This window comes from Vulpes vulpes, chromosome 11, assembly GCF_048418805.1.
Source record: "Vulpes vulpes isolate BD-2025 chromosome 11, VulVul3, whole genome shotgun sequence".
Lineage (NCBI taxonomy): Eukaryota > Metazoa > Chordata > Mammalia > Carnivora > Canidae > Vulpes > Vulpes vulpes.
Window position 1 is genome coordinate 83926344 of NC_132790.1, and position 25163 is coordinate 83951506.

Genomic DNA, 25163 nt, shown 5'->3' on the forward strand with positions numbered 1-25163 from the left:
ATCCAGATAACTGTTTACTAAATTATAGAACACAGAAGCAGAAACTCCATAGGGAAATGTAGTTCACTGTGAGGTGTGCCTATGGGGTAGATAAAGAGAGTATTTTACTATTTACTTTTTTAAATTATTATTAAGATTTTATTTGTTCATGAGAGACACAGAGAGAGAGAGATTGAGAGAGAGAGAGGCAGAGACACAGGCAGAGAGAGAAGCAGGCTCCATGCAGGGAGCCTGATATGGGACTCGACCCCAGGTCTCCAGGACCAGGCCCTGGGCTGAAGGCACCACTAAACCGCTGAGCCACTCAGGCTGCCCAATAGAGTATTTTAGAAAGCAGTTTCATACCTAGGAATTTTAAGTAGTGGCATACTGGTTCCCTGTAACTCTCCTAGGTCCTTTTGCATACAAGCCAAAAAGTTATAGGAGGTACAATAACATTAAGGGCATGAGGGGGAATTAGAATTAAGCACAACAGTTAATGTGAAAATACTCAAATGTTATGATTAATTGCATATTAAATTTGTCTGGAAGTTCAGGTTACCACAAGTTTAGTATATGTTAGAATATGGTTGCTAAATGTGATGATACAGTCTAAAACCTTACTTATACTGTATAGCATGGGGAAATGATAGTTCCGCTATCCCTCGTGCTGTGTGTTTTCTTTTGCAAATATGTACAACTTGGAGCAACTAGTGGGAGCAACTCCTGGGTCTCCAGGATCACGCCCTGGGCCGAAGGCAGGCGCCAAACTGCTGAGCCATGCAGGGATCCCCTTATCCAGATAATTTAAGGAGAAATTTAGTTAATAGTTTTGATTGTAGTTTTGATATAACTCAATAGACTTTTTTGATACAATCTGATTCAGGTCTCTTACTTTTTATAAATAAGAAAATGGAGTTTGAGGGAAGTTAATATGACATTTCCTGACTCATGGTTACTGAGTGGTAAGGCAGTTTAATGGTAACCCCAGTTTGTCATACATTTTATTTATAGGAGCAGTGAAACAGGGCTTGGACTAGAGTGAGGCCAGCAAGTTGTCTAAGGTACAAAATTGAAAGAAGCAGTCACTCTTAGATGCAGACCCTGCACTTGCAAGATCCTTATTTATCAGAGTAATAATTTGAACATGTTTTAAAATGTCAAATAATTTTAGAAGGTACCTCCCAGTCCTGTGGATTTAGGATAGTCTGAGGAAGCTAGATGGAGTGATGATGGTAGAAGAGAATTACCCCTTGAGACCTAGCCCTCTTTATGTGGTAATTTGACAGTTTGCAGCAGAACAGTTCGGAGTGTTCTGTCCTCGGGTAGAGGTTCCTGTACTTTTCTCTTGAATCAGATCTTAGAGGCTGTAGTTTCCTCCATGCTTGTAAAGTTGTTTTCACCCACAACTCCTTGGGCGTTCTCTCAACTTGGCTGGTAAGTTTGAGAATATAGACATTCCTTTTTTATAGTTCACATAGCCAAATACGAAAGCATTTTAGAGGTAATAGTAACAAAGATGTAGGAGATTAACCCAAATCTTCTACTTTTACTGTCGTGGCTTCTTTTCTCTAGTTTCTGACTTCCATTTTGTTTTTGAGGGTGCAGTCACCTAGTTGAGCTCTATTCCCCTTAAGTAAAGGACATGTTTGTTTATGAGGGTCTTTTCTCCCACCACTTGATGTTGAGGCAATCTAGGCTGAATAAAATCCCTGCTTCCATGTCTCAGGAAGATACTTTGTATTTCCCAGAAACTCAGTGGATGACACATGGAGTATGAAAGCTGTTCTCTAAATATTAGTGGTTCCCTTTTTGGCATTACCCTATATGAGGACAATAAAACCAGAAAGTGCAGCCTTTGTCTTAGAATGAATGGGTATAAGGTTGTCATGCTGCTTCTCTGGATCTGTCCTTTTTATACCCGGTATCTAGTTTGCATCCTCTGGACCATTATATTATTTGTTTTTTTAGGCCTTTGGAGTTCAAGGCAGGCCATTTGTTGTTATACTACATCTTAAAATAGGTGAATTCGGGCAGCCCCGGTGGCGCAGCGGTTTAGCGCTGCCTGCAGCCCGGGGTGTGATCCTGGAGCCCCAGGATGGAGTCCCGCATCGGGCTCTCTGCGTGAAGCCTGCTTCTCCCTCTGCCTGTCTTTCCCTCTCTCTCTCTCTCTCTATGTCTCTATGAATAAATAAATAAAATCTTAAAATAAAATAGGTGAATTCTGGGAGCTAAGAGTTTATAAATTGAAAAGATGGGTGGTTTTATTGGCTCAGAGATAGCTAAACATATATAAATAGTAGCAGTACATTGGATCTAGTTTATAGATGCAGTTGGCATAGTTTGTGATGCAGAATAAGTTTAATGAGAGTCAGCATTACAGTTGGAGTAATTAACAATAAATAGTACTTTTAGTAATAACTAGCAAGAAATAGAACTTTTCCCAATAGACTGTAAGCTTTCAGGACAGATTTAGCTTTGTAAGCTGGATAGCTCCTACTGTGCCTCACATGTAGTAGGGCCCAAAGATAAATAATGAACAAGTTGAAAACTTGGTTAAATCAGTGATTTGGTTGTTAATAAGCTCCACATAGTGTTCAGTGTTAGCTTTCATTTAAACCTATTCCAGGGTGTTTACAACACACACACACACACACACACACACAGAGTTGTTAAATTTGGGAATATCTATACTTGCTGGTATAACTTCCTTAATCTTCATTTTTTATTCTTTTATTATTATTATTATTATTATTTTAATATATTATAACTGCATTTTTCTTATGTCTGAAGTCTCTCTTACAGAATTTTCATTTTCTTTTAAATTTGATACTCTAGGGGCATCTAGCTGATACAGTTGGAAGAGCATGAGACTCTTGATCTCAGGATTGTGGGTTGGAGCCCCATGTTGGGTATAGAGATTACTTAAACAAATTTAAAATATATATATTTGATACTCTGTCAGGTACCTGTTATCATATAATGACTCTATTTGTTTATTTTAACAGAAAAGTAATTTTGGTTTATGAAATAAAATAGGGGTAGATTCTGGATTGAGGAATAATTAGATTTAGAGGCTTGAAAAATGGAATCTAATCTCTCTGCAACTCTCACTTTCATTGTCAGGTTCTATACTGTTATATTTACTCTGCTTTCAGGCTTAAGTCTGTTGGGAAAAGCTAAAGTACCTTCCCAGTAACTCCTGTTGACATCCCAGGAGTCTTTCCTAGTGAACAACTTAGGTTTTAAGTCCATTCTTCACTAGTCACAGCAATTAAGGGAATTTAATATTCTGATTGGCTAGGCATGAATTGCATATACTACCCCTGAGTTGTTGGAACTCCATCTAGAGTGTCAAAATAGAATTGGAACGGGGATGGAGAGGATAGTTTCTGAGAAGGAAGTTGAGATACTGTTATGAAAAGAGAAAAAATGGATGCTGATACAGCTTAAAAGTCAGCTAGCTATTCATCATTTTGATTGACTTAATTTTAATTTTTAAGGAATCAATGAGGTTTTCTAAATTTTTTAAATTATCAAAGTAATATATGAATGTAGATTAAAGTGTCAAATAGTGCTAAAAGACCTAATTACAAAAATACCAGTCTTGCTCCCCTTTTTCTACCAGAAGTAATCACTTTCAACTTTTTAAGCTGTTGCTTCTGAAACAGCTCAAAGAAGTTGAAAGTGATTACTTCTTGAGACAAACAGGAGGAAAAGGGGGGAGGAGAACAAAGGACTATTACTTTTGTTAGAGGCCTTACAGCACTATTTCACATTTTAAACTATGTTCATGTATTACTTTGATGAGTAAAAAAACATAAAATTGTTAGTATTATCTCCTGATTCATTAATTTTAAACATCTGTTAATTTTCTGTTAAGGTAAACGAGGGTATGTATGTATGTATGTATTTATTAAGTAATCTCTGCACCCAACGTGGGTCTTAAATTTCCAACCCTGAGATTAAGAGTCACATACTCTACCTACTGAGCCAACCAGGTGCCCCCATTTATTTTTTTCATCTATATTTCTTAGCCCCATTGTTTTGAAAAACTGTATATTCATATTCAGCATTTTCATCATTGTGATTATATATTCATTGTTTATAGCTGACCCACCTCCTATGATTAAATTGTCTTTCTTGTGTAATTTATTTTTTCTGAAATTTTTAAGAAATTTATATGGTTCACATTTAAAATTTTGTTCATTGTCTTTGAATTTATAGTTAAGCCTTCCCACCCTCTCCAATAGGTCTATAAAATATGTATTTGTATATAATTGTTCACATAGTCCTATCTGTCAGATAATCTTAGCAATTTTTTTTCTGGAATCTTACTCCAATTTGGACTGTTAAATTTTAATCTTCTGATCCTAATTTACTTTTGCTAGCATTCGGGAAATTCCTTTTGCCTTTCTTCATTGGTTTTTGAACTTCCCACATCCTTCCTGGATCTTTTTTCTTGCTTTACTCTAGTTTTTCTGGAACATATCCTCTGATTGTTTCTTAAGTCAGAGTGAATTGGAATTAAATTTTTTGAAAATGTCCAAAAATGATGATTCTTCTTTTATACTTAATTTTAATTGGTAGTTTGGCTGTATTGGGGAGTTATTGTCTAAAGTGTAATAGAGTTTCAGTTTTGCAAAATGAAAATTGTTCTTGAGATGGGTAGTGGCAGTGGCTGTACAGCATCATGAACGTATTTAAACTGGACATTTAAAAATGGTTCATTTGGTAAGTTTTATGTGTATTGTATTATTAGCTAGGCCTGCCATAACAAAGTATCACGGACTGGGTGGCTTAAACAACAGAAATTTATTGTCTAAAAATTCTGGTTGCTGGAGTCTAAGATCAAGTTGTCTTCAGGGTTGGTTTCTTCTGAGGGCTTCTCTCTTTGACTTGTAGATGGTTGTCTTCTTCCAGTGTCTCCATATGGTCTTCCCACAGAGTATGTCTGTGTTCTGTTCAACTTGTCTTATAAAATGATCCCAGTCATACTGGATTAGCCCTAATGACCTTATTTTACCTAATTACCTCTATAAAGACCTCTATCTCCAAATTATAGTCACATTATAAGGTACTAGAGGATAGGAGGTGAGTATCTGAATTTTGGAGGAGAAAAAAAAAATCAGTCCATCACATGTATTGTACCACAGTTTAAAAAATATACGTTAAAAACATGATTATAGTCAATTTCCAACCCATTTATGTTTAATTGCCATGTAGTACACTAAGGGTTAAATCAGTTAATGTGTTTACATTTGTTATATTATGACATTAAATTCTTGATTATGTTTTTTTTTATATATAGTTGGTAGTTTATACCATAATTGCTCATTTAGCAATTTTAGCAAGATTCTTATACTCCTTTTACATTAGTGGTAACATAATGGCCTCATTATATAAAATGTAATATTCTTCACATTATAGAATGGTGATATGTTCTTAAGGTGATCTTGGTACAGCTATTTGTAAATCAAGGTAATAAGTAAAATTTTGTGATACCTGACAAAATAATCATATAAGGAGTAATGCCTTGTATGTATGTAAGGCATTAATTAAATAAGCTATTGAAAAGTAGAATTACAAATGATATTTTTAAAAAGATTTATGTATTTATTTTAGAGGGGAGAGGGGCAGAGGGAGAAAGAATCCAGAAGCAGACTTCTTGCTCAGTGGGGAGCCTTAAAAGGGGCTGCATCCCAGGACCCTGATAGGACCTGAACTGACATCAAGAGCCAGCCACTTTTAACCAACTCTGCCCCTACAGTTGATATTTTTTGAGAGCATATTTTCCTTGATATGCCTTTCTTTACTCTCAGGCCTTAGCTCTGTGTCTTCCTAGTCTAATAACTACTCAGTAAATATTTGTCAAATGAATGAATTTTGATATGCACCGGACTTTTGCTTGTATTGTATTTTGTGTTTGCTTATATTGGGGATATTTTCAAAGTGCTATTTCCAAAAATAAATAGAATAAGATGGCATTTTATTTGACTTATTCTTTAAAAAAGGGGGGGGGGGGGCTTGATTTTTTAAGGAGCCTTTATTTCAGACTAGCCTATAATTTTTATTTTTCCCATGATGGGATTCTTACCCATGTTTCATTCTAAGAGTGTTTAACAATCAAAATTACTTGACAAGATAGTAGGGTTTAAAAATAGAGTAAAATCATCTTATGAACTGTTTTGTCTTTTTTTCATTACTTATAGCACATTGAAATTAGTTATTTGGGGATTTTTTCCCCCTTCATTGTTTACCGAAAGATCTGTAGCCCAACCAAACTTCCGGAGTTAGTCACTTGGGTATTGTCACTCTGCTGATTTTTATCAGAAACAGGAAATTGTCAAGTTATGTGTTAAACTATAAGAGAATCTAAAATTGCATTTGTATTAGCATGAGAGATTTCTCTTTAGAATTTTTTTCACTAGCTGGTTCCTTACTTTTTCCTCAGAATATAACAACTGGCTTGCCAAAAATGGTCATATTTATCATGGTCTATATACATACAAAGGGACATGAACTGTACCTTTCCTCATAGTTTACATATCATACACAGTATCATTTGGTAAAATGATTTGACAAACTTAGTGTCATTTAATATATAGATATACCCAATGAATTTGTAAAAGGTTGGGGAAGAATAGGTGTTTTTTAGGTGTTTGGCCTGATGTTATTATTTCTCTATTTAGATTAACAATTCTCTAGAGCTCTTAAAATACCTTTTAAAGAGTCTGCAAGACCAGATTATTTTCATTATACTGAGATATTAATTTCCATTGTCACTCTGGAGTTTCCAGAGGCTATATGAATGCAATGATACTTTATAATAAGATGTCAATATTTGAAGATCTGTAAAACTTAGTGAACGTATATTGCATGATGATACAAAATCATACGTGAGTAAACACAGGTCCATTTAAAGTGTAAGATTGAGCGGTGAATATTTTCTGCTATATATTTTAGTTTACATTCAGTAAGATTGACACTTTTTGGAGTGTGATTGAGATTTGACGCAGTAATGCAATCTCTACCACAGTCTTAATTCAGAACAATTCTTTACCCCTTCATGCTTTGTAGTCCAGAATGTCATACATAACCTTTTGAGTCTGGTTCAGTGAGATCATCATATATGGTTAATGTATGTCTGACTTTATAAGAAGCTGCTAAACTGTTACACTTAGTAACTATATAAAACAGTAGCTTTACTGTTTTGCATCCCCACAAGCAATATATGATTTCCTGTTGCTTTGCATCCTCACTGGCACCTAGTACTGTTTGTGTTTCCTTCTCTCTTCTCCTTTACCTCTTTCCCTTCCTTTCCTTGTCCTTTTTCATTACTACCTCCCTTATCTTTTTGAGCCATTTAGTTTGCTGTGTTGTGATATCATTTTGTGGCTTTAATTTGCATTTCTCTAATGACTTATGATATTGAAGATCTTCACATAAGCTTATATGTCGTCATTGTACAGTATCCCCTCTTTCCAAAAGTTCATGTTATGCCACTTAAGACCCACATTAGTACAGTAATGGCTTTTTTTTTTTGTAAAAGTGAAAATCCTTTTCAGATTTCTTTTGGTTGGTGAAAGCAGGTACTAATGTAGATCTTTAGTAAAAGCAAAATGATGAGACTTGAACTTTCAGAAAGCAGGAGATATACTTCATTTTATGTCATTTTGGCTTCTGAAAGGTTTCATAGGAATGCTATACTCTCAGATAGTGGAAGAAACTTCTATCTTCTTTGGTGAAGTATCTGTTCAAGTATTTGACCATTTAAAAATGTTAAATATTTAAATATTTTTGTTCTGGGACTTATCTGGGTGCAACCTGAGGCATTCTCCCTAGGGTGAAATAATATGCCATTGGCTCTACTGGCCTGGCCTCCACAGCTTTGGGCTGGGATTCTTCTAGCTTGTTGAAACCCAGGTGATGGCCTCTTCTTTTGAAATGGGGGAGGCAGCGTTTTAATAATCACTGAGTCACCTTTTAGGTCCTTCTTCCCTTGTCTTGAGGAGTATCTTACATTTGCAGTGGAATAATTCTATGGTTATATCCTATAAAATCTAAGAAGGCTTGAAAATCTTTCTTCATTCCTTCTTGCCTTTTTCTCGTTCTAACTGGCTGCTTCCTGCTGGGGTGGCTGATTGAATCTGATTTTCACACCCATACTAATCTCTATCAAAGGATCCCTTTCCCCTTAGAACACTCTTAGTGTTCTGAATGTGTTTTCTTTCTCTCTCTCTCTCTCTCTCTCTTTTTTTTTTTTGCGCTACAGCAGGCTGAGAATTTTCTACTTTTTAAATTAATTTCCCCTTTTAACAGTTCCATCTTTAAGGTATTTTTCTTTTTCTTTTTTCTTTTTTTTAAAGATTTTATTTATTTATTCATGAGAGACACAGAGAGAGAGAGAGGCAGAAACACAGGCAGAGGGAGAAGCAGGCTCCAGGCGGGGAGCCCGATGTGGGACTCCAGGATCACACCCTGGGCCGAAGGCAGGCCAAACCGCTGAGCCACTCAGGGATCCCAAGGGATTTTTCTTTCCGTGTTTACTATAAGCATTCAAGAGAATCCAAGCCACAGTTTCAACACTTTGCTTAGAAATGGTCTCAGATAGATAGCCAGTTTCATCTTCACAAGTTCTACCCTTCCATAAAACATTAGGACGTGAATATGGTTCAGCCAAGTGTCTTGTCATAATAAGGATCACTTTTCTTTCTGTTTCCAATAACATGTACCTCATTTCTGTCTGAGGCATCATCAGCTTGGGTTTTATTGTTGTTAAAAAACAAAATTCAACTGAGTAAATTTAAAGATCTTACTGGCTTATTTGACAACTCATGAATTGGACAGCATCTCATCTAGCAGATAGAGAGGAGCTCCAAAGAGCTATACAGAATTAAAAGCTTTTATAGGCAGGGGCAGGAAAAGGAAGTTTGTAGCAGAGTGGATTATTTCAGATACGATCAACTTCCGATGGAGGACAGATGGGGTCTGTTGGATGTATTACCTCACTGGTGGTGACCAGGTAATTCCAGATGGACTGGTTAAAGGTTACATTTCTGGGAGAGGCTGAAACTGCAATTATGTCAGGTATTGAGTCTTAGTCTTAATTTTTTTTGACGTGGTGCTTAGCATGAGCAACTCCAATTTGGGCCTGATGTCTCTTTTTTAATGCTCTGTATTTCAGCCAACATTCTGTTCATGACCACTTAGGATCGAAACTGGGGCATCCAGTGGCTCAGTTGGTTAAGCATCTACTGGCTCAGATCCTGATCCTGATCCTAAGATTGAGCCCCACATCAGGCTCTGTGCTCAGCAAGGAGTCTGCTTTTCCCATTCCCTCTACCCCTCCGTGACTCGTGCATGCAGGTACGTGTGTGCACACTCTCTCAAATAAAAAAAAAAAAAAAAAAAGGATTTAGGCTTTGCTTACAGCTCTCCCCTTCTGAGCCTTCAGAAGAATTTGACCTTAACAGTCTATTAATGGCAATGTAGAATTTTTCTGGCATGCGCCCCCAGATTCTACCCATTATCTATTTGAAAGCCACTCCCACATTTTTAGATATCTGTCAGAAACACAGCTTCCATTCTTGGTACCAATTTTCTGTCTTATTGTTTGGGCTGCTAAAACAAAATAGCACAGGCTGGGTGGCTTATAAACAGCAGAAACTTATTTCTCACAGGTCTGGAAGATGGAAGTCTGAGATCAGGGTGCCAGCATGGTCAGGTGAGTCCCTCCCTCCTCCATGTGCAGGCTTCTTGTATCTTCACATGGTAGAAGGGGCTAGGGATCTCTGTGGGATTTCTTTAATGAAAGTACTAATCCCATTCGTGAGAATTCCATCCTTAGGGCCTAATGAGCTCCCAAAGGCACTACTTATAATAATTATGGTGGTTAAGATTTCAACATTAATTTTGAGGAGACATAAACATTCAGACCATAGCAATAGTGTTCTCTTATGTTTTGTGTTTCTTTCATTTCAGTAATTTGTCTGTTTCCTTTGGGCTTGATGTGCTATTCTTCTAGTTTCTTAGGGCAGAAGCTTACATTATTAGTAGTGTTTATTATTATTATTATTATTATTATTATTATTATTATTATTATTATTACTGCTACTACTACTACTATTATTTTGGAGTCCAACATGGGGCTTGAACTCATGATCCTGAGATGAAGACCTGAACTGAGGTCACTGGCTGGCTCAGTGAGTGTCTGCCTTTGGCTCAAGTTGTGATTCTGGAGTCCTGGGAATGAGACCTGCATTGAGTTCCTCACAAGGAGCTCTGCCTAGGTCTCTGTGTATCTCATAAATAAATAAATAAAATCTTAAAAAAAAAAGAAAAGAGAGAGACCTGAACTGAAATCAGGAGTCAGATGCTTGACTGACTGAGTGACCCAGGTGCCTAGAAACTTACATTATTTTTGATTTGGGACTTGTTTTCTAACATTTTATTAATGGCAATTAATACCATGAATTTCCTTATAATAAAATACTACTTTAGGTGCATCTAACAAATTTTTATATGTTGTGTTTTCATTTTTACTTAGTTCAAAATATTTTCTAATTTCCCTCTTTGATATATGAGTTGTTTAGAAGTGTGTTGTCTAATTTCCAAATACGTAGAGATTTTCTAGTTATCTTTCTAATACTCCTAGTTTAATTCTGTCATGGTCAGAGGTCATATGCTGTGCAATATCAGTTCTTTCACATTTTTTTTTCTTTCACATTTATTAACGTTTATTTTATGGTCCAGAATGTGATCTGTCTTGAATATTACACATGCACTTGAAAAGATGTCTATGCTGCTTTAGAATGTAATGTTGTGTAAAGGTCAATTAGATTCATTCAGTTGGTTGATGATATTTAAATCTTCGATTTTTTTTAATGCTTTTCTGCCTGTTTTATGGATTACTGAAAGTAGTTGCAATTTTCAAGAATAGTGGATTTATTTACTTCTTTTCCATTCTAATCACTTTTGCTTAATGTATTTTGCAACTCTATTAAATATATATATATATATTTTTAAATTGTCATTTTGATGAATTAACCTTTTTCTCATTATCTTGTGTCTCTCTACCCAGCAGTTTTCCTTGTTCAGAAATCTACTTTCTTAGGCATTTATTTATTTATTTATTTCTTAGGCATTTATATAGCAACTCCAGCTTTCTTTTGATTCCTGTTTGCATGATCCTTTTCCTTTTATGCCATCTATCATTATATTCAAAATGGTTATCTGATAACACTTGAATCTTGTTTTTTTTGGAGTACTTTTTAGTATCCATTTTATTGTATGTACTAGTTTTTGGTTGTATTTCTTTGTCCTATTTTTTTAGTGATGGCCTTAAAGATTATAATTACTTTATATACTAATTTTTCACAGTATATCTAGAATTTATATTTTACCACTTAAAATAGAACATAAAAGCTTACAATCATATAGGTCCCATTGCCCTCCCCACTTTATATAATTGTCATATGAATTATACATATGTGAAACCCCCGTGTTAGTATTATATTCCCTTTCAAAAGCTATGCGTGTTTTAAAGAGTTTAAGAGATGGAAAAAATATTACTATATTCACCCAGATATATACCATTTTTTTGTTCTTCCTTCATTGCTGAAATTTCATGTTTTCCTCTGATAATTTCTTTTAGCCTTAAGACCTTTGATTATATTTCTATTAGAGGCCATCTGCTGGCAACAAAATAGCTTTAGTTTTTTCTTCATCTGAGAATGTCTTTTTTCATTTCATTACTAAAGGATATTTTCACTGAGTATAGAATTCTGTGTTGTTGGTTGCTTGCTTTCCGCAGTTTTAAGATGTGGGTCCTGTTTTCTGGTGAGAAATTCTTAGTCATTCAAATTGTCTCCTATATCAGGTTTTCTCAATCTTAGCACATTGGATTGGATAATTTGTTACTGTGGACGGCTGTCCTATTTATTGTAGGATGTTTAGCATATTCCTGCCCTCTCCTAGTAGCACCATTCTGTCCCCCTCTTTCCAGTTGTGACAATAAAAAGTGACTTCAGACATTGTTAAATATCCCCTTGGATATGAAATAATCCCCAATTAAGAACCACTGCCACATATGTAATTTGTCATTCTTTTGTGGCTTTCAAGATTTTCTTTTTAGCGGTCAGATTATGATGTACCTGTACATGGTCTGAGTTTATCCTATTTGGAGTTTGCCTTATTTTTTTGAATCTATAAATTTAAGTCCTTTGCATACTTTTAGAAAATTTCCACCTTTTCTTCAGGTACTTTTTCTACACCATTACCTTTTCTTTCGGGACTCCAAAGAATGAATAGTAGTTCTTTTGATATTGTCTCAAAGTCCTTGAAGCCCTGTTCCTTTTCAAAATATTTTCCCTACTCTGTTCTTCAGCTTGGATAATTTGTATTGATCTGTCTTCAGGGTCACCTTATCTTTCCTCTATTGTAGTGTGCTGAATAGCAACCTCCAAAAAGATGTAAATATTTCTTAATCCCTGGAATTTATGAACATTACCTCACATGGCAAAAGGTGTGATTAATGATGGTAAGGATTTTGAGAGGTTGAATTTATACTGGATTATCTGATGAGCCCCAAATTCAGTGATATGTGGCTTTATGAGGCAGGGGAAGATTTAATAGAAGAGGAAGAAGAGGCATGACCACAGAGGCAGAGTGATGTAGCCACAAGCAATGCTGACAGCCACCAGAAGCTGGACAAGGTAAAGTGTACTTTCTCCTCTAGAGTCTTCAGAGACAGTTTATATAGCCCTGTCAACACCTTTATTTCAGAATCCTTGATTGAGTCCTTGACTGATATCTGGATCTATGACAGAATAATTTTTGTTATTTTAAATCACCTGGTTTGTGGTATTTTGTCACAGCAGCCATAGGAAATTAATGCATCTATCATCTTGATTCTGCTACTCAGCCTCTCCAATGAAGTTTTTATTTCAAATACTGTGATTTTTTTTAGTTATAAAATTTCCATTTGATCCTATTTAATAACTACTCCTTCTCAGATGAGATCTTTCTGTTACTTTTGAGAGTGTTCACATTTACCTTATGGAGTATGGTTATAACAGCTGCTTTTAAGTCTTAATAATTCCAACATTTGGGTCATTTCTTGGTTGGCACCTATTGGTTATCTTTTTCTTTGACCTTTTGACCAGATTTTCCTACTTCTTTGTATTTTGAATAATTTTAGATTGTATACTGGATATTTTAAGTATTATTTTGTGAGGCTTTGGATCCTGTTAAAATCTCTAAGAGAATTTTTATTTTGCTGTTGTTTTAGCACACATCAATCTGATTAGATTCAAACCCATCTTTTTGCTTTTTGTGGGTAGTAGTGCCAGCATCAGTTTAATTTTCTAGATCTTTGCTGTACTGTTTGAGTCTTTGTGCTATCTCTAACAGTCAGGGATGGTCCCGAACTTGGGTGATAGCTATTTTGTACTTAAGGTTTCAATGCCTTTTTAATTGGTCTACTTGACTAGGCCATCTGGATTTGTAATTGACACTTACCCAGAGGAGAAACAAACATCTTTATGACAAGAGGCCCTTACCCTCCTACAGGGACTGAGAGCAAGAATGAGTTGTATCTCACTGAAAGTTTACATTTTATTGATTGATTGATAGGTGGATCGATCGGAGTGTGTGTGCACAGGGCAGGCAGAGAGAGAGAGAAGGAATCCCAAGAAGGCTCCATCCACATCCAGCACGGAGCATAGTTTGGGGCTTGATCCTAAGACCCTGAGATCATGACCTGAGCTGAAACCAACAGTTGGACGCCTAACCAACTGAGCCACATAGGTGCCACATTGAATGTTTACATTTTAAAGAGATGGCTCTCTGTTCTGAGAAAACACTTCAACGTGGTAGAAGATTTATATTTTAAAGGTGCAGTGGAAATATTTATAATTGCAAGCTTTCTAAAGTAACTAAAAGGGGTTATAGGGGCCTCTCGTCACCAACTTCAGGTAGAACACATAGTAAATTCTTGCAATATCAAGCTTCCTCATGCAGGAACTTTTAGGGGATGGAACTGTCATCCTTGGGATGTGGCCTTAAGCCATTAGAAATGACTAGTGTTGGGCAGCCCCGGTGGCTTAGCAGTTTAGCGCCACCTTCAGCCCAGGGCGTGATCCTGGAGACCCGGGATCGATTCTCACATCAGGCTCCCGGCATGGAGCCTGCTTCTCCCTCTGCCTGTGTCTCTGCCTCTCTCTCTCTGTGTGTATGTCTCTCATGAATAAATAAAGAAAACCTTAAAAAAAAAAAATGAAATGACTAGTGTTTTTTTAAGTCTTTTAGTGTGAGAGCATGGACAAAATCATTGATGTTAAGAGTCTGCAGTTTTTATAGGCCAAGATTGAGGCCTAGTCAAGAAGAGGACTCAGAAGAGCTTGACTAGTCAAGAAGAGAGTCTTTGTTATAGATTGCCTTCATCAGCTCTCTTCTCATGAGAGTTTTCCCCATATTTACCTATCCTCAGCAACCCCTCTTCCTGGTTCCTTTTACCAGAAAGGTTGGCTTCTCTTATTATGAGTTTTAGTCTTTCATGTTGTTACTCAGTTCTGGATATGGCTGTGCTTGACTTAAGGATGAAGTGGTGAGATAGTGGGTATTTCCCCCATATTCTTTGCACCAGCTGGTTACTTTTTCTCTTCCTTTACCTGGAGGTTTAAGTTTTCCCTTGGGGTCTTATTGTATGTGCCATAGCCACCATTGTGGCAGTGGTGCAGATCCACAACTGAGGCTGGCCTTGAGACAGCACTGGGAGAGGGGGAAAAAAGAAGAAATAAAGCCTCAGAGATTTAACCCACAGTCTTTTGGCTTTCAAGAGCCTTTCCACCCGTCCTTTTTGGCCAAATGAGCTTCTCTTGAGTTTTTTCCTGATGCACCCGTTACGTTTCCTGTTGTGCCTACCTTTGGGTCAAAGCCAGAAAATAAAGCAGAAGGGGGGAAACCAAAAGGAAATTTATTGTTGATGGATTTTTTTTTTTTTTTTCAGATTGATTTCCCTTTGTAGTCTGCCTGATATTATTTACTTTTCAGAATCCTCAGGAGCTGATTCTTTGTATTTTTTTCTGGAGATTTTAGTTGTAATTAGTTGGAGAGAGAAGCTGCTTATACCCATTTTCCCTGGAATTAAAAATATTTAGGCCGATGAATTTTAATATAACTGAGTGTAGTTTCAGATTCCACATAACAAACGAGTATTTAAGAAACTCTACCACTTGTCAAGTTTTAGTGTAGTACCAATAAAGAATATCCACAAATATCTGTGAAGACTCTTAAAAGTACTCTTCTTTTTCCAACTACATATCTGTGTAACACCAAGTTTTCTTTTCAACCAGAACAGTATGTTGCGGTACATTAAAATCAGAAACAGAAGAGTCTATTAAGTCAGACATTAAAAAGATTTGCAAAAATATAAAATAACACCACTCTTTTCACTGATATTTTTGTTTGGGAAATATTTTTTTTTAAGATTTTATTTATTTATACATGAGGGACACAGAGAGAGGCAGAGAGAGAGAGGCAGAGACAGGGGAAGCAGGCTCCATGCAAGGAGCTTGATATGGGACTCTATCCCAGGACTCCGGGATCATGGCCCGAGCCCGAAGCAGACGCTCAACCACTGAGCCATCCAGGCGTTGCGTCTCAAGGAAAAGAGAATTTTCATTAAAATGTTCTGTATTGAGATGCCTAGGTGGCTGAGTGGTTGAGCGTCTGCCTTTGGCTCAGGGCATGATCCTGGAGTCCCAGGATCTAGTTGCACGTCAGACTCTCTGCATGGAGTCTCTCATGAATAAATAAATAAAATCTTAAAAAAAAAAAAGTTCTGTATTGGATTAAATACCATATTTAGTTGAATTTAAAAATAACATTTTCTCACTTTTAATTCCCAATGTGGTAAATATTGATCGATACAATCAACATAAAACCATTTTGAGTCTTCATTAATTTTAAGTATGTAAAGGGGTTTTGAGACTAAATAGTTTAAGAATTGCTAATTTAGTAGGTAGTTGGTTTCCATGCATTTATAACTTTGTACTCTTATTTTCTGGTCTTTACAAGGCAGCATGGTACTACACATTGTTAGAGGTTGGAGTTGAGGGTACTGGCTGGCTGATGAACTCAGTGTAGGTATTGTGCTACATGAGAGGCAAGACTTTAATACCACAGGAGTCTCTGGCCCAATGAGTGGAGTTTGATGGTAATTCTTGCTACAAGTATTTAAAAGAGGGGGTGGGCAACATGGGAATCAAAAGTATATCAACTTGTACAGTTATCATGATGAGCACTGAATCACTGTATTGTATACCTGAAACTAATGTAACGCTATCTACTGGAATTAAAATTTTTAAAAAAGTGTATGAACCTTGAGGAGGTCAAAAGAACATGCATTTGTCTTCCAGTTTCCACCACTTATTTTCTAAAGGTTAAAAGCCATTTAACTTCTTTGTATCCTGTTTTGTAAAGTGAGGATTATACTTCAAAGGATTATTGTAAGGGAAATGTTAGGTTAAATACCTGACTTATCTACATTCGATAAACATTCCTTGGTGTAGAGTTACATATTTTTAACAACTCCCAACCTTTGTGAAAGGGTATAAAAACCTCTGATTGTAAGCCAGTAGGTGTTCTCCAATTTAGTCTACTGATTCCTTTCTAATAATGAGGAATGATCATTTATTGCAGATCTCTAGAATAGTAAATTCTGTATTGTCTGTAGTGACATTGAAGTAATTGAGTTCTTTAATGTCCATTTAGTCCTATTCTTGTAACAACCAGATCAGGAAAGTCCAGGAGTATGATCAGCAAATATGTATATATAGGTCTAGTTTGGGAATGAGATTGGAGGTGAATTTGAAAAACAAAATGAGATCAGGAAATTAACCCAGGAAGAAAAGGCAAGCAGGATGTGAGTACTGTAAACAGTGACTGATGTCAGTTCCAGGGTCCATGATAATTTGTATTATCAGAGCAGGGCAGGCAATCAGTGGGGATCAAAATAGGCAGTTGAGATTCTATCAAGAAAAGCCGATACTTGATGTCAGGCAGGAATTGGACACTGGTTAGTAAAGGCTTCCTGGGTTCAAGTGCCATCTATATGGACACAGACCAAAGGACAGGAACCCAGTTCCTGAAAGTAAGAGTAGGGGCCTAGAACATCCAAGTATAAATATCATGAATGTAGTTGGAAACATGGAGCTGAACCTTTTTTTATTTTTTTAAGATTTTATTTATTCATGAGACTCACAGAGAGAGAGAGAGAGAGAGGGAAGGAGGGAGAGAGAGAGGCAGAGACACAGGCAGAGGGAGAAGCAGGCTCCATGCAGGGAATCCAACGTGGGACTCGATGCCTGGTCCCCAGGATCATGCCCTAGGCTGAAGGTAGCACCAAACCGCTCATCCACCAGGGCTGCCCCAAGCTGAAGCTTTTGTGGGAGAATATAGAATATTAAGTGACCAGCTTTACAAACCAGGCCTCTTGGCTGGATCAAAGAAGAGTGGAGTCATTCCATGTTCAGTAATATAATTTGAACTAAATTTGGCTAAAAGAGATCAAGAGGGAAATGGCTGTTAAAATAATGCAAATGTTTCAACCCATCTTCTCTTAGTTTTGCTTCAGAGTAGGCATGAGATCAGAGTAAGCATGAAATAGGAAACATTACTTTGTTTTCTCATTTGGCCTCAGTTGCTGTCTGTCTTGTAGTATAAGCAGGTCCTATCACTATTTCTTGTGTTTAAAGATAGTTTTCCCTATTATCTGGACTCTAAAATCACGTTAGCTCTTTTATCTGCTACTTAACTGAAGAAATGGTCATCAAAGGAAAGTTAACTTATTAGTGTTTTTTTGTTTTATTTTTGTATGTTTTTGTTTCTTGTGCATTTTTTCTTTATGTTCTAATTGTTTAGGTTTTAGTCGTGATTCTACAATAAAACAGATTTACTTTATACCCTTATTTCTCATTTCTTTTTCTTCATACTTTCCTCCATGTTTCCTCACCCCCCTACTTTGTGTTTTGGCTGCCAATTCCTATTGTTTTATAGCTTTCAGTTTTTTCTTTTTATGGTACACTTTTAAAAAATAGAGTAGGGACGCCTGGGTGGCTCAGCAGTGGTTAAACGTCTGCCTCCGACTCAGGGCGTGATCCTGGGGTCCTGGGATTGAGTCCCACATCAGGCTCCCGGTGTGGAGCCTGCTTCTCCCTTTGCCTATGCTTCTGCCTCTCTCTCTCTCTGTGTCTCTCATGAATAAATAAATAAAATCTTTAAAAAATAATAGAGTAATATGTAATTATTTGTAAAATATTCAAAGCATACATATCTGTGGAGTATGAACCAATAAGCTTTACCAATCTTCCCATTCACTTAGGCCATCGCTTTTATAATTTGATGTATATCCTCCTAGAACTTTTTAATACATGTACAAACATATATAATGGGAGTTTTTTAAAAAAATAGAATTATAATCCTATTGTTTTGGAATTTGCATTTTTGCTTAATATTTATTGACCACTTTACCCTGCCACTCTTGGTGTACATTTTATTCCTTATTTTTCACAGTTAATAGCAATGCCATAGCAAACATTCTTATGACTTTGGATACTTGCATTACTTTTTTCTTGTGTGTAGATTGCTGATTCAAAGAAATATGCACTTAAAATTTTGGCAAGTATTGTCAAATTCTTCAAATATTTTTTTTTAAAAAATATTTATTTATTTATTTATTTATTTATTTATTTATTTATTTATTTGGGGGTGGGGCATGAGTGGAAGAAGAGGAAGAGTCAGAATTCTCACTGAGCAGGAAGCCCATGTGGAGCTCCATCCCAGGACCCTGGGGTCATGACCTGACCTAAAGGCAGATGCTCAACCAGCTGAGCCACCCCCATTGCCCCTTCTTAAAAACTTTTATACCTAAAATATAATAACCAAGTTAAAAAGACCCATGACTGGAAACAATTTATATCAAAGACAAAGGGCAAATATTCCTACCATATAAAGTGTTTCTAAAAATTGGAAAAGAAAAGCTATCCCTTGAGAAAATGGACAAAAGATGTAAACAAGTAGTCCACACAGAAAAACAAAAGTAAATCCTTTAAATTTGGGAAGAGTTGCTTAATTTCACTGTAATGGAGAAATACAAATAAAAACTGCTTGAAATGCCCCTCACTTTTTTTTTTTTTTTGTAAGATTTTATGTATTCATTCGTGAGAGACACAGAAAGAGGCAGAGACACAGGCAGAGAGAGAAGCAGGCTCCCCACAGGGAGCCAAATGTGGGACTTGATCCTGGGACCCCGGGACCACACCCTGAGATGAAGGCAGACATTCAACCACTGAGCCACCCAGGTGTCCCTGAAATGCCATTTCTTACCTATTTGGCAAAATATCCAAAATCCACAGTTTGTTGGTGATACTGTGAGGAAATAATCACTCCCATATATTGTGGAGAATACAAAAGGAAAAAAGAATCTACGGTGGGGCAGCCCCGGTGGCTCAGTGGTTTACCACCGCGTTCAGTCCAGGGTGTGGTCCTGGAGACCCGGGATTGAGTCCCACGTTGGGCTCCCTGCATGGAGCCTGCTCCTCCCTCTGCCTGTGTCTCTGCCTCTCTCTCTCTCTCTCTCTCTCTCTCTCTCTCATAAATAAATAAAATCTTAAAAATAAAAGAACCTATGGATAGGGAATTTGACACTATCTCACAAACTTATGTAAACCTTAAGCTTCAATTCAGCATTCTTACTTCTATGACTAACCCAAAAGTATCCTAACAGAAAAACAAATGACATGTGTATTAGACTTCATTGCAGCACTATTTAATATCAGAAGGCTGGAAACAACTCCTTGTCCATCAGTAAGATCTAGTTGAGGAAACTGAGATACTTCTATACTGATGAAGTACTGTGTAATAGTTAGAAAAGAACTTTGATACTGCTTTGGAATGGTGTTCAGGATATATTGTTAAACTGAAAAAAGTAAGGTTCAGACAGTCCATAGCGTGCCCCTCCCTTGTGCCCCTCCCTTTGTGTGTATACATGTTGTGAGGGGACATGAAAATTAGAATTTCCAATTTACATATGTTTCCTCTTACATATTTAAACAATAGAAAGATAAACCAAAACCAATAAAAAATGGTTATCCCATAGGGAAAAGGAGACACAAGAGAGAGAAGGTGAATATGGAAGCAGAACTCTGAATGTACCTTACTTGGTTGTTACACTTTTAGAACCATCTAAATGCTTTATATAATAATGAATTAAAATTAAATTCTAAGGGTACCTGGCTGGCTCGTTCAGAAAACCTGCAACTCTTGATCTTGGAGTCGTGAAGTCAGCATTGGGTATAGAGATAACCTGTATAAATAAATAAACTTTAAAAATAACTAAATTTTTAAAAGGAAAACTAAAGTGTTCTCCAAAAAATGGAAACAAATGAACTCTGCTGTTTATCTAGTTGCTGTTCTAACCACACAGAAGCATCTATTTTGCCTTTCTTATAGAGCCTGTGTATTAGTGTAATCATTCATTTTAAACATCAGCCAGACATAGGGTGCCTCCTGTATTATGGCAATAAGTAGTTCTCAGGAATTATCTGTGAACTATTCTTGCATCAGCAACAACAAAAGAACCTGGGTTGGGGGGATGGGGCAATAAAGTTTCTAGATAAAATTATCAATTTACAGGAGATAGAGGAGATAAAGGAACACCATGAACATGCACCTCAATCAAATCCACAATGTAGGGAGTACTACAGGACAAATGAAGCCGAGTCCTTTGATAAATCATGTGGAAATAGTGGGGAAAGAGAACTGTTATATAGATGAAGGAGATAGGAAACATTAACTAAAGAGTAATGTATAGACTTAGTTGAGATCCTGGCTCAAACAAACCAACTATAAAAGACTATTTAAATATACTTAGTAAAACTTGAACATTAGTATTGGATAAAAGGAAAGAATTGTTGCAGGTGCTCTTAGCCTTAATGAAGAAGCACTTACATTTTTAACAGTACAATTTTTTTTTTTTAAATATCTTGATAACTGAATTCTTGTATACTTTATTTGCCATGTCTTGCATTTTTATGCATTTAAAACCTTTTTCTTACTCGGGGTTATAGGTTTTACCAGACTTAACTTCTTTTTGCTATGAGGTGGGGGACCCATGACAAAAAAGGTAAAAGAGCGCTTGATTCATTGCTAACTTTTGTGGGGTATGTGTTCTTAACTATCAGGATTTGTAGGTGAAATCCTAGGATCCCAACACCATTACCAATAATTGGGGGGATAGATGAACTGCAAAGGCAGAATACTGATAATTTAAGTTAGGTGATAGGTATGGGGTTCATTATACTATTCCTTACTTTGTATGTGTTGAAAATTTACATAATTAAAAATTTAAGCTGTATATCAATTTTTAATTATAATGCCAGTAATGTAGTGGAAGGCGTATTTTATACATTCTGGGGAGCATTAAATCAACTTGTTTTTTTTTGTTTGTTTTTTGGTTTTTACAATACTTTTGGACTGTCTGTCCCTTCTCTTACATAATTGCTCTTTGTCCTTTGCCAATTTTTAAACTTAGTCTCTTTGTTTTTTGGTGTTGGCAGTAGGTACGATACTGGCTCCCCTAAAGATGTACAAATCCTAATGTCCAGAATCTGTGAATGTCACCTTACGTAAAGAGAATATGCATATGTTAAGGATTTTGAAATGGGGAGATTATTTTAGATTATTATTGTGGGCTACTGTAAATTATAAAGGTCCTTATGAGAGGGAGGCAGAGGGTTCAAGTAAGCGAAACAGATGTGAGGATCACACTGAAGGTCAGAGTGGTGCAGTCATGAGCCAAGGAATGGAGGCAGCATCTAGAAGATGGAAATGACAAGTAGATTTTCCCCTAAGCCACCAGAAGGAGCACAACTGCTGACACTTTGATTTTAGCCCACAAGATCCATTTCATACCTCTAACCTTCAGAGCTATTAGATTATTTGTATTAAGTCACTAACTTTGTGATAATTTGTTAACAGCAGCAGTAGGTACTAATGTCCTTTGCTGTATAAAAGTTAAAACATTTTTCATTTTATGGTTTCTAACACTGAAATCATGGTATTAAAAGACTTCCTTACATTAGGAATGTGAAAATATTATTTCTGTATTTTATTTTTTGTTTTGCTTTTTTATCTTTAATCAATGGATTTTAAATTTTTAATTGTGAGATATAGATCCACATGCAGTCATAAGAAATCTTACAATTTACTGAATGATTCAGTAGCTCCTTTACTTAGTTTCTCCCAGTGATGACATTTGGGGAAAGTATAGTACAGTACAACAACCAGAATATTATATTTATACAGTCAAGATACAGAATATTTTCATCACAAGAATTGATGTTGCCCTTTATAACCATACCTACTCCCCTCCAACTCCTACTCCCTCCTTAATCCCAGGTAACCAAAATCATTTTGTCATCTCAAGAATGTCGTATAAACGGAGTTACACAGTGTATAAACTTTGGGATTAGTGTTTTGTTTTTGTTTTTTATTATTTTGGGGTTTTTTTGTCAGCATAATTCCTTGGAGATACATTCAGGTTATTGCATCTATTTATTATTTTTTCCCTTTTTATTGCTAAATGGTATTCCTTGGTATGGATTATATGTACCATAATATGTTTAACCATTCTCTTGTTGAAGGACACCTGAGTGGTTTACCGTTTTTGGTTATCACAGATAAAGTGTCTATCAACATTTATGTAAAAGTTTTTGTGTGAATAGAAGTCTTCATTTCTCTGCAATAAATGCCAGGCGTACAGTTGCTTGGTATGGTAGAGAAGTTACCAAACTTTTTTTTTTTTTTTTTTTTTTCAGAGCATCTGTGTCACTTAACATATTCTCATCAGCAGCGCATGAGTGATCCAGTTTCAACATAATCTTTATCAGCATTTGGTATTGTTACTCTTTTATTTTAGCCATTCTAATAGGTGTTTAGTGACATTTCACTATGGTTTTATTTATTTTATTTTTTACTTTTTTTTCACCGTGGTTTAAATTTGCATTTTCTTAATAGCTAATGATGATGAACATCTTTTTTTGTGCTTGCCATCTGTATATCTTCTTCAGTGAATATCTCTTCGTGTCTTTTGCTCATTTTCTAACTGAATTTATTTTTCTACTGTTGAGTTTTTCCAAGAGTTTTAGATCTTGCTTTTGGTGTCAAGTCTAAGAACTCTTTGCCTAACTGTATCCTGAAGAATTTCCCTTATATATTTTTCTTAAAGTTTCATAGTTTTACATTTAAGGTTGTTATTCATGTTGAATATGTTTGTATGAGGTATGAGATTAGGTCTTGTACTTTTTTGCTGGGGCAGGAGCTTTTGATGTCCTTTTGCTTTAGCAACATTTCTTGAGAAAGCTTCCCTCACCACCATTGAATTACTTTTTGTACCTTGATCAAAACCACTTGGGCTTATTTGTATGGGTCTGTTTTTGGGTTCTCTTTCTTTTCTATTAATATACTTATCTATTTCTTTCCTGATACCATACATCTTGCCTACTCTAGCTATATAATGAGCTTTCCGCCCTTTTATTTTGACTTTAAAACATTTTAGCTATTTTAGTTATTTTACCTTTCCACCTTAATTATAGAATAATATTATCTATATATACAAAAACATTTGCTAGGACTTTGGTAAGAATTATGTAAACCTGTGTATCAATTTGGGAAAAAATAGCATCCTTACAATGTTGGAGTCTTACATTTCAGAAGCACTTTTATTTAGATCTTCTTTAATTGCTTTCATCTGTATTTTGTAGTTTTCAACATACAGTCTCCATGTTTTGTTAGCCTTGCACCTCTTTCATTTTTTTTTTTTTTTAGTGATTATGAATGGTCTTGCATTTTATTTTAAAGATTTTATTTATTCATGAGAGACAGAGAGAGAGTTAGAGAGAGAAGCAGGCTCCATGTAGGGAGCCCGACATGGCACTCGGGACTTGATCCCAGGTCCCCAGGATCACACCCTGGGCTGAAGGCGGCGCTAAACCGCTGAGCCACCTGGGCTGCCCTGGTATTGCATTTTTAATTTGCTGTCATGTGTTCATAGACAGCATCTAGAAATATAATTGATTTTGCCTGTTGATCTTGTGTCCTGCGACTTTGCTAAATTCACTAGTTGGTTAGTACTGGGAGAGTTTTTGGGTTGTTTTTGGGATTTTTTTTTGTTTGTTTTGTAGCTTTTAGAATTGTTTCTGTAATCAGTCATGTCATCTGCAGATAGGAGAGTTTTATTTCTTTTCTGATCTATGTGCAGTTTATATCCTTTTCTTGCCTTGCTGAACTGGCTAAAACTTGTAGCGCTTTGTTGAGTAAGGATAGTGAGAGCGGATATCTGCCTTGTTCATGATTGTAGGAGGAAGGCATCTGTCTTTCACCATTAAGTATATTGTTAGCTATAGGGTTTTTGTAGATCCTATTTATCAGGTTGGGGAAGTTCCCTTTTATTTCTGCTTTTCTGACAACTTTATCATGGGTGTTGAATTTTGTCAGATGCTTTTTCTGCATTGAGTAATAAACTCGTATGATTTTTCTTAGCTTGTTAATGTGCTGAATTATTACTGATAAATTTTTGAATGTTGAACCAACTTTGCATCCCTAGAAAAATCCTACTTGGTCATGGAGTATTAATTCTTATCATATACTGCTGAATTCTATTTGCTAATATTTTGTTAAAAATTTTTGCATCTATATTAATGAGGGATATTGTTTGGTAGTTTCCTGTTTTTATACTATTGTCTAGTTGGGACATCAGGTAATATCAGTTTCGAAGATAAATTGGGAAATATTTCCCCTCTACTATTTTCTAGAAAGGATTATGTAGAATTGCTGTAAATTATTTAAATAATAAAATAATAATAATTCTTTAAACAATAAATTTAATTAAATCGATTAAATTTAAATTAAATTTAAATTTTTGGGGAGTAGAGTTTTTAAGTTATGAATTTAATTTCCTGAATAGATTAGGGCTATTCAAATTATTTCATATTGAGTGTGTTTCGGTAATTTGTATTTTTTGAAGAATTGGTCCATTTCCTCTAAGTTCTCAAATTTATGTGTGTAGAGTTGTTTGTAGCATTCCCTTACTATCCTTTTGATGGGAAGGAGCAGCTTTGACT

General features: G+C 35.9%; 1 protein-coding gene and 1 pseudogene across 23 annotated transcripts in view; both read left to right on the plus strand.

Moving 5' to 3' along the window:
* Positions 1–25163, plus strand: part of NCK1 (NCK adaptor protein 1) — an 81291-nt gene that overhangs the window by 29138 nt on the left and 26990 nt on the right. For 3 of the 23 annotated variants that reach the window (XM_072726932.1, XM_072726935.1, XM_072726936.1), the window contains one exon: positions 9167–9348. The exons of 8 other annotated variants lie outside the window; for them this stretch is intronic. The gene's annotated coding sequence lies outside the window, so the exon portion shown is untranslated. Of the gene's footprint in view, positions 1–9166; positions 9349–9662; positions 9707–12596; positions 12696–22859; positions 22938–25163 lie in introns of all 23 variants that reach the window. 12 more of the 23 variants (XM_072726922.1, XM_072726925.1, XM_072726928.1 and 9 more) reach the window with 10 other exon arrangements.
* Positions 16070–16216, plus strand: LOC112932577 (small nucleolar RNA SNORA62/SNORA6 family; annotated as a pseudogene).